The following is an 8,875-nucleotide window of genomic DNA, read 5'->3' on the forward strand; positions in this document are numbered from 1 at the left end:
AAGTAAGTGAGTCTTCTTTGCTTTGACTTTTTAACCTTTTAGTGTTGCGTGACAACTGAATCGTGTTTTCCCAGGAGTATTTGATTTATGAATTCATTGTCCTTCTTGAAGCCTATTGATTAGTCAGAATACACAAACATAAGTTGACAGGCCCCATGATTTATCAGTTCCTTAAATCCGGCTTCTGCTTATCAAAAGGGAAGTCTATCTGTCTTACTTCAGCAATATCTGGTTCAACTAAAATCTTTAATTCTTCAAAATGAATGTTTCAGGAATGGAGCTGGAGCACCGGGAGAGGCTGAGGGATGTGAAGGGGCTCAGGAGGGACCTCCGTGGTCTCTACAGCTCCCTGACAGGAGGGGCAGCCAGGTGAGGGTCAGGCTCTGCTCTCAGGTGACATGGTGAGGCAGAAAGGCTCCCAGAGGAGGTTTAGGTTGGATCTGAGGGAAAATTCCTCCTGAAAAAGGCAGTCTTGGCCCAGGCTGCCCAGAGCAGGGGGACTCCCCATCCCTGGGGGGGTTTCACAGCTGTGTGGATGTGGCACTTGGGGACGTGGCCAGGGGTGACCACAGCCTTTTCCAACCTCAGCCATCCCCTGATCCCTTTGGGACCAAACACCAAAAACTCCGGGTTAAATTGTGCCTCCCCACCCCGGGGGGCTTTCCTTGGCCTCTCCCCCCAGCCTGCATCCTGCCTGCCCTGCTCTTCCCTCCCTGGAATCCTCCCCCTTTTCCTCTCCCCAGGTGCCGGACGGAGCGCCCCCTTCCCCCCGGCAGGACTCTGGGGTGAGTGGTGACCCCCCCCCGGACACTCCCTGACCCCCGTGTCCCCATCCCTGCACCCCAGACCCCCCTCACCTCAAACCTCACTCCCCCCATCCCCCCCCCCGCTCGCCGGGGCAGCGGAGAACGCGGGGGCGGGCGGGATTTGGGGGGGCCGAGCTGGGAGGGGTGGGGGACAGGGCAGGGGGGCGCCGGGGAGGTGAGGGGGGCAGAGCAGGGGGGCATTGAGGGGGTCAGGAGGGGCCTGGGGCGGGCAGGGGGCGCTGGGAGGTATGGGGGGGGGGCACTGGGGGGCTGGGCACAGCGGGGACGGGGGAGGCACAGCGGGGACAGGGGGGCACTGCCCGTGTCCCCCCATCCTGTTCAGGTCCTGTCTCCCCCCCACGCCCCCAGGTCCCACCCAGGAGGGGAAGCAGCATCTTATCTTATCTTATCTTATCTTATCTTATCTTATCTTATCTTATCTTATCTTATCCTATCCTATCCTATCCTATCCTATCCTATCCTATCCTATCTAATGTAGTCTAATCGCCCATCTCTACGAAAGATTTAAAGGGGTCGACCACAAAGTCCATGACATCCATGTTGGGCAGCGAGGCCTGGATGTTTTCAGCCCCTTGCTCCAGGAAGCTGCAGCTGGGGAGGAGATTCTCCGGTGTCTCCTCGTTCCAGGCAACCTCCAGGAAAGCCGTGGCCGTCAGGTTTTCATCCAAGCCCGGCGTGGTGAGGCCGGGCTCGGCGGGGATTTGCTGCTGCTCTTGCTCCCCTGCCGGGCACAGGGGCAACACTTCAGCCAGGGTGGAAGGTGGCAGCTCCAGGTTGTCGAGAGCGAGGAAATCTTGCTCCAGGGAGGGGCTGAGCAGAGCCTCCCAGTCAATGCTGCCCATCAGTGCAGTCAGCTCGTGCGGCTCCTCGGGGTCGCCCGGGGCATCGCTGGGCAGGCAAGAAGCCTCGGCCACCAGGGCTGTGGGGCAGGGCTCTGGGAACTGCTCTGGGAACTGTTCTGGGAACTGCTCCGGGACCTGCTCTGGGAACTGCTCCGGGAACTGTTCCGGGAACTGCTCCGGGACCTGCTCTGGGAACTGTTCTGGAAACTGCTCCGGGAACTGTTCTGGGAACTGCTCCATGACCTGCTCTGGGAACTGCTCCGGGAACTGTTCCGGGAACTGCTCCAGGACCTGCTCTGGGAACTGCTCCGGGAACTGCTCCGGGAACAGCTCCGGGAACTGCTCTGGGAACTGTTCTGGGAACTGCTTCGGGACCTGTTCTGGGAACTGTTCTGGAAACTGCTCCGGGACCTGCTGCGGGAGCTGCTGCGGGAACTGCTCCGGGACCTGCTGTGGGAACTGCTCTGGGACCTGCTGCCCCTCCTCGTTCCCCATGGGATCGCTGTAGAGGTTGCTCCCAAACTCCTCGAACTCTTGGAGCGGCTGCTGTAGCTCCGCGCCCACCTCGAGGCTGCCATGGGCCAGGCTGGGCGCACGCTGAGCTGCTGGCTGGGCTCGCTTGCTGGAGGCTGGCGGGATTTGCTCTGGAAACGCCCCGCGGCCCTCGGAGCTGCTGCTCTTGGGCCACTTGGTGTATTGAGGGTGAAACTTCCAATAGGCGCCTCTGCCCGGCTCCCCCTTGTCCCAGGGAACTTTGACGAAGCGCTTGTTGACGCACAGGTTGTTCCGGATGGCGCTCTAGATGCAAAAGAGAACAAACCCCAGGGTTGAAGTCCTGCCAACGGCTCCTACCTGCCAGCTGGGATGAGCGCGGCAGAAGTAGCTGAAGTTGTCGCGGATCCACTTGCAGATGGCGGCCAGGGTGAGCTTGGGCTTCCCGCTGGCTTCCATGGCCGTGCAGATGAGGGTGGCGTAGGAATAGGGCGGCCTGACGTGCGGGTTGGTTTTGTAGTCGACGTCCTCGGCGGGCAGAGGGGACCTGGGCACGGTCTGGGGCAGGGACGCAGTCACCTCGCCTGCGCTGGAGGCGGAGGAGGAGGACGCGGCCGTGCTGGGAATGTCGAGGAAGTCGCAGAGCTCCTCGGAGGTCAGGGAAAAACCCGGGCTCTGGAAGTCCACCAGGCTCACCAGGTTCTCCCAGATGCTGCAGCGATCATTGGGATCCTCGGAGATGGGAGGCAGGCCGAGGTCGGCGCCCGTGAGATTGACCAGCCACGGCATGTTGGGCTCCTCGCGGCGCTGCTGCTGCTGCTGCTGCTCCTGGCTGGAGCTGGATTGCTCCTGAGCCTCGAGCACGGGGCTGGGGCTCGCCATGGCCTCGGCGCCGGGCAGGGCTCACGTGGAGGCAGAAAATGCACGGGGCAGATGCTGCAGGGAGAAGAGGCAGAGGGTTGAGGTTCAGCGAGAAGCAGCACCCGGACAGCGCCGGGTGTCCCCGGTGCCGCTGGGTGGCACGCGTCCCCGGGGCGCTGGGCGCGGGAGCCACAACGTCTGCCCTGGGAGGGGCTTTAGCAGCCTCGAGCCTCGGGGAAATTCCCTCGAAGCCTCGCGTCCCCGGGCCCCCCAAAGCCAACCCCGCCCAGTGCCCGGCGAGGTTTTGGCCGCAGAAAGAACGAAAGAAAATCAACATCCCCTCCCCGCCCTCAAACAACACGAATCCAGTCCTGCCCTCCCACCAAGCAAGGCGGTTTCTCACACCTGCCACGGGTCAGGACGGCACCTCAGAGTCCGACACCTCCACCCTACGGACCCTAAACCACTCGTCCATCCCCTCCCGCCCCATCCTATCCCATCCCCGCTCCCTTCGCTCTGCTGCTGTTCGCCATTCCCCCTGCCCCCGGTCCCCCAAACTAACCCGGAGCAGGGATCCACCCTAAGCGCGGCGTCCCTCGGAGCGACCCGGCGGCTTCAGCCTTGGGGAAATGCCGTGCGGGGGACGCGGCCTTGGCTCCGGCCTTGCAAAGCCAGGATGCCGGTGCTGCTTTTGGGCCAGGAGACCGAGAAACAGAGGGAGCCAGAGCGCGGCCGGAGTGCAGCAGCTGCCGCTGTGCGGGTGGGAGCGGCTCTGGGGCAACGGCAGCGCTGCCGAGCCTTGGGCTCGAGGGGGACGCTGCCACCAACGGGCATTTCCCCGCCCGGCCGCTGAACGGGCTCCTCTGGCGCTGTGTGGGGCTGAGCCCAGCCCCCGCCGCTTCCCGCAGCCCCTCGAGGGCAGCCCCCCGAGCTTCACAACTCCATTTCCGGCCATGTGGGCATGGTTTATTGACGCCGTGGGGGGAGCTTGATGCTGATTGGGCCGTAGGGGTGGGGCTGCTCCACTTGCAGCCAATGAGCGGCACCGAGGTCTGGGGGAAAGGGGGCGGGGCTTCAGTGGGCAGAATGTAAGTGGGAGGAGCTTAAAGGGGTGGGGTTATAGCAGGGATAATGAAAGTGGGCGGGGCTTGTGTGAGCGGGGCTTAAAGTGGAAATAGGCGAGGCTTAAAGGTAAAGGGGTGGGGCTTAAATGGGTGTGGCCAAACGGGAGTGGGCGTAAAATCGGGTTGAGGAAAGTGGGCGGGGCTTCAGTGGGCGGGGCTTGAATGACAAGTGGGCGTGGCGTAAAGTGGGTGGGGGATAATGTGGAGGGAAATGAAGAGGTGGGGCTTAAAGCATGGTTGAAGGGGAAGTGGGCGTGGTTTAGGAGAAAGGGGCGTGGCCAAAGCCCACCCAAGCTCGGCCACCAGGGGGCGTGGCCAATCCGGCTGAGGATGGCGCCAAGCTCCGCCCCTTCCGGGGGCTGGGCGTGGTCAAGGAGCAGCCTGGGAGGGGGAGGAGGAGAAATTTGGGGAAAAATTCCCAAAATTCCCCGAAAAACTGCGAAAGTTCCCAAAAAATTCCCCCCAAAATTAAAACATTGTAATTAAAAAAATCAGGAAAATCAGGCAAAGTTTGGAGGAATTTTGGCCAAAATTTGGGAAAAATTTAATTCAAATTTCATTAAATTTCAATAATTTGTTTTTAAAAATTTGTTAAAAATTGATCCAAAGTTCTGACTCAAAAAATCGCGAAAAATTTCTCCAAAAACACCAGAACTGAACTTGACCAAAATCATCCCGAAAAAGTTTAACAAAACATTCCCTAAAATATTCCTGGAAAATCAGGAAAAAAATCCCGAATTTTTCCCCGAGTTTTCCCAAAGTTTTGATGGTTTTGGGATGAATTTTTGAAGAATTTTGATTCAATTTTTTTACCAAATTTCTACAAATTTTTTTCTTCACAATTTTTCCCCCAAATTTTCCCGATTTTTTCCCAAAATTTTGATGAATTTTGGACAAATTTTAAAACAATTTTGACAAAATTCCAACAAATTTTCACCGACCCCCCCAAAAGATCTCCAAAAAATCCCAAAATTCTCCCCCAAATCCCAAGAAACTTGGAACAATCCCCAAAAATCCCACAAATTTCCCCAAATTCCCAAATCTCGCCCTCAAAATTTCCGGATTTCACCTCGAGATCGAGCGTCGGTGGCTCCGGAACTTCCGGGACGACCTCGGGGGGCGGGGCCGGAAGGGGCGGGATGGTAATGAGGGAGAGAAGTCGTGACATCATCAGGACATGCCCCCTTCTTGACATTCTCACCCTGAGCTCATTTTGTGTTTAAACGGTGTCATGTCCTTTTTAAACCACGCCCACGTCCGGATTTCACGCCGCCAAATTCCTGTTGAAGCTCCTCCCACTCATTAGGGACAATTAAAATTGCCAGAATCTCAACATCCGGATTTCTCCGCCCACTTCCGGTTCGAAGCCCCACCCATTTCCTGTTTACACGCACACACTTCTGGTTTAAGCCCCGCCCACCCGGCCGCCATTTGGGTTTTTTCTTTCTCTATCTCAGTTTTCCTTTAAAGTTTCCCAAATTTTTTTTGTGGAATTTCTCCCCATTTTTGGTTTTTGGTCCCGCCCCGACTCAAGTTCTGCTTAGGCCGCGCCCTCTTCCGGTTTAAGCCCCACCTGCTGTTGGCCGCCATGTTGGTTTTTTTCACCGTTTTATTTTATACATTCTCTCCCGAATTTCTCAGTATTTTTACGATTTCTTTGGGAATTTCGCCCCATCGTTGGTCTTGGCCTTGCCCCCGAGTCTCGTTTGGGGCTCTGGCTCCTCTCACTTCCGTTTTAGGCCCCGCCTCAATGTGGGCTCCTCCTCCAGCGGCTCCAGCAAAAGCTCTGAGGAGGGGGAGAGGCAGAATTAGCGAAAAATTCCCAAAAAATCCCAAAATTTCCCCAAAATTTTCTCAAAATCCCTCAAATTTCCAGACATTTTCCTGATTTTCCTGAAATCCCCCAAAATTTTCCCCCAAAATCCCCGAAAAAACCCCAAATCACCAAATTTCACCAAATTCCCAAAAATCTCCCAAAATCCATAAAAATTCTCCAAATTTCCCCCAAATCCTCCAAATTTCCCCGGAAATTCCCGATTTTCCTGAAAACTTTCCAAAATCCCTCAAAATTGTTCCAAAATTTCCCCAAAATTCCCGAAATTTTCCCAAAAATCTCCAAAATTTCCCCAAAATGTCCCAATTCCCAAAAATTCCTCAAATAATCTCCCCAAATCTATTAAAATTCCCCCAAATCTTCCAAATTTCCCCAAAAATCCCCAATTTTCCCTAAAATTTCCCTAAATTACCTAAAACCACCAAAATTCCCCCAAATTATCCCAAAATTCCCCAAATTTTCCCCAAATTTCCTGATTTTTCCCCAAATTTTTCCCTAAATTTTCTCAATTTTGGACCCAAATTTTCTGAAATTTTTCCCAAATTTCACCAGTTTTGACCCAAATTTCCCAGAATTCCCTATTTTCCAAAAAAACCCTTTCCAAATTTCTCCATTTTTGACCCGAGTTTCCCAAATTTCCACCAAAATTTCCCAAAAGCTCCCAAAATCCTCTAAAATTTCCCATTTCCCCCCAAATTTCCCAAAATCACCAAAATTTCCAGAATTTTTCAGAAATTTCCCAGTTTTTGGCCCAAATTTTCTAAAATTTACAATTTTCCCCCAAAATTTCTCCAAATTTCCCCATTTTTGACTCCAATTTTTCCCCAAATTACCCCAAATCCTCTAAAATTTCCCATGTCCCCCCGAAATTTCCCAAATTTCCACTCAAATTTCTCCAATTTCCCCATTTTTTACCCAAATCCGAGGGATTTCCCCCCATTTCCTCACATGGGGGGAGGGGCAGCTCCAGCTCCGGCGCCTCCTCTGCGGCAGGAGGGGAGGGGAGAGAAAAAGTCACAGAAATCGTCAAAATTGACCCAAAATGAACCAAAATGTACCAAAAATGATAAAAAGACACAAAGTCGTTCAAAATTGACCCAAAATTGACCCAAAATGGCTGAAAAATGACCCAAAAATATTCAAAAATGAGTCAAAATTGTCCAAAATTGACCCAAAAGGAGCCAAAACCACCCAAAATGATAAAAAAGATCAAAAATGTCAAAAATGTCCAAAATTTGGCCCAAAAGGAGCCAAAAATAAGAACATCAAGGTTTGAGAAGTTTGACATAGAAAGAACAGCTGAGAGAAATGTTCTTGCTCAGCTGTCAGAAGAGAAGGCTCAGGGAAAGCTTTAGCACCACATCCCAGTATTTAAAGGGTGGCTACAGAGAAGGTGGAAAATCCTTTTTTTATATGGACTCCCATGGAAAAGACAAAGGATAATGGATTCAAATCACTTCTGGGGAGATTCCAGTTAGACACAGGAGTAAAATGCTTCGCAATAGGAAAAATCAGCCATTGGAAAAATCTCCCCAAGAAAGTGGTGGATTCCCCAGCACTGGGCAATTTTAAGATTCAGCTGGACAGGGTGCTGGGTCACCTTGTCTAGATGTTTTAAGCTACAAGAAAGCCTAAATTTTTTTAATTTTTTTTTTAAGAGGTTTGAATGACAGAGAAGTACTTCTTAGTGCCTTATTTCTTAGTTCTTCCTAGGCATGAAGATTACTGGGCTAATCTTAGGGACAGAGGGACAAGGGGCAGGGAGATGATGAAGGCGGTATGATCATGATTGCCCTGTCTCCTCGCAATCTCCCACATAACAAGTGTGCCTACTCTGATATGCAATGCTGAGTGCTTTGGCAAGTGGATTTCTTGAAATCCCACCACATCCCACCAAATCCCACCTAATTTTCCTTCTCCTTGTAAGAGCAACCTCTGATCCACCCAGCTTCTGCTCAGGCTAGAGCTAGGGGCTGGAGGTTCATGTAAGCCAGGAGAAGCCTTTCCTCTGACTTTAGTAGGTGGTATCTAAAGCACTGAGAGAAAACTCAGCAGTCCTCAGATGTGTTTTGCACTTTTGAGAATGCTTAGTTTAGCAGACAGGATCCTAGACTTAAATACAGATGATTTAGACTGAAACACTGTCACAGCCAGATGCCAAATGACTTAAGGCAAAATAGCCGTGCTTCAGCTACTTCTCTGTGAACAGAGATAATTATTCCCTGCTGTACAGAACATGTAACAATAAAATCCATCAGTGATTTTCTGCACTTCAATAATAAGTACAACAATTTAGGCACTAAAATAGATCAGATTAATTTAGTTTTTGGTGAAAGCTTAATTGCACGGCATTGGGAACACCTGAGATCACGTCTGACTAGCAGCATAAACCTGCAGCAGTCTTGAGGATGAAGTGTATTTTCCCATGAAGATAGAGACATGGAGGTGGGAAACAAAAGTTGAAGAAAAGGGAAAAACACCTTGTACAGAAGAGAAAGAGGAAAAAAGGACAAAGGAAAATGAGAATAGGTTGGAAATGGGAGATGAAGTGATGTACGTTCTCGGCTGCAGGGCAAAATTCAAATACTTTAAAATACAAATGCATCAATTTTATGTATCAAATCTCAGCTTTTTGCATAGCTCCCACAGCCATTTCCTGAACTTGTATGAAATAAACTTGTGTTACTGGTTCAGCTGTGGGTAATTATGCCCACAAGAATGCTCAGAGGCCTGGAGCGCCTCAGCTATAGGGTCAGGCTGGGAACTGGAGTTGTTCATCCTGGAGAAGTCTCTGGGGAGACCTCAGAGCACCTTCCAGTACCTAAAGGTACAAGAGAGTTGAAGAGGGACTTTTTACAAGGGCACGTTGCGATCGGACTCGGGAAAATGGCTTCA

At 52.0% G+C, this 8,875-nt stretch overlaps 1 pseudogene; it reads right to left on the reverse strand.

The window, feature by feature from the left end:
- Positions 1–1,306: 1,306 nt before the first annotated feature.
- On the reverse strand, positions 1,307–5,736 carry LOC136304250 (forkhead box protein J1-like; annotated as a pseudogene).
- Positions 5,737–8,875: the final 3,139 nt, after the last annotated feature.

Source organism: Chamaea fasciata, unplaced genomic scaffold (assembly GCF_029207755.1).
Source record: "Chamaea fasciata isolate MVZ Bird 193981 ecotype frontalis unplaced genomic scaffold, bChaFas1.0.hap1 SCAF_65, whole genome shotgun sequence".
Classification (NCBI taxonomy): Eukaryota; Metazoa; Chordata; class Aves; order Passeriformes; family Sylviidae; genus Chamaea; species Chamaea fasciata.